This window comes from Crocuta crocuta, unplaced genomic scaffold, assembly GCF_008692635.1.
Source record: "Crocuta crocuta isolate KB4526 unplaced genomic scaffold, BGI_CrCroc_1.0 scaffold9, whole genome shotgun sequence".
Taxonomy (NCBI): Eukaryota; Metazoa; Chordata; class Mammalia; order Carnivora; family Hyaenidae; genus Crocuta; species Crocuta crocuta.
The window spans coordinates 9589009-9590195 of NW_027551567.1; positions in this window are offsets into that span (position 1 = coordinate 9589009).

The window sequence follows — 1187 nt, forward strand, 5'->3', positions numbered from 1 at the left end:
GCCTTAAGTGGTTTTCAACTGCTATGCACTTCCCTCGTGGTACATGACAACCAGGAAAGGTCCTTTCTGGCACCAAGGGACAAAAACCACTAAATACAAAAAATGTGACTCTGGATTAGTGATGCTTTCTTTAAGAGATCTTTACCAAAATGGACAACACTCTTTTCAGGGTTCTAAAACATTTATCTTCTACTCTACCCCGTCCTGAAAAATATCAGTTCTGAGAGTAGGGGGGCAAAGTGGTAACTAAAGTTCTAAAGACATCCAGATAGCACTAGAAACAAGAATGAATCGCCCTTGGTCACATAAAAGACTCTGATTCTAGACCTTCAAGAGTAAAACAACTTACACCCATTTAACTTGGCTTTGTTGGTTAAACTTGCAGTGAGAAGAAATACGAGTTATTGGTGTCTTTTGTTTCAGGGGTGTTTTGTTTTGTTTTTAGCATTCACAGGAAAAGTTATACTTTGCTCCAAGGCAGTCCTTTAAATTTCTCATTGATTAAGGCTGAGGGCACCTATTTTGGCCTATAGTTACAAGACATAAAAGAGGGTCAAGGGCACAGAGAGAATGGAATGGGAATCTTGGGTGAAGAATTGGAAGCACGTGTACTGTCTGTTCTGAACTTCTTCCTGCAAGAGTACAAAAATTAACCAAGTGCTGCTATGGTGCGTTTCCATGAAATGCATGTGCATGGCTGCCTTTGCCCTCCCACCCGTCCTAACTCGCTCAGATGTCTTTAAGAATTGAGAATAAAGGACTTAAAGTGCCCAAACCTGGGAGAATTAACATGCTCATATGAATGAGTTGTGAATGTAAATGATGGTCTCAGATCTTTGTTTGAATTGAGGGAGAGCGTAAAAACTGTAAGGATAAAAAGAATCATGTAAACTCTAGGAATAAGAGGAAAGGGAGGATTTAACACTGAAGAATAGTCAACGGAGAGAGAGGAATGCTTCCGGAGCTTGGTTTACCTTCATCTGTAAGAAAGACCAGGCTATAGTACTAGGGACACCAACTAGCTAGGTTTGCTCAGGTCCAAGGCATTACCTAGGACTGAGAGGTTTCCCAGGATGTGACACTTCCACTGCTAAAACCAAGAAAGCCACTGGCAAACCAGAACTGTCACCTTAACGATACTTCATATCCAATGGGCTCTAAGGAAGCTCACATTAGCCCAAAACCAG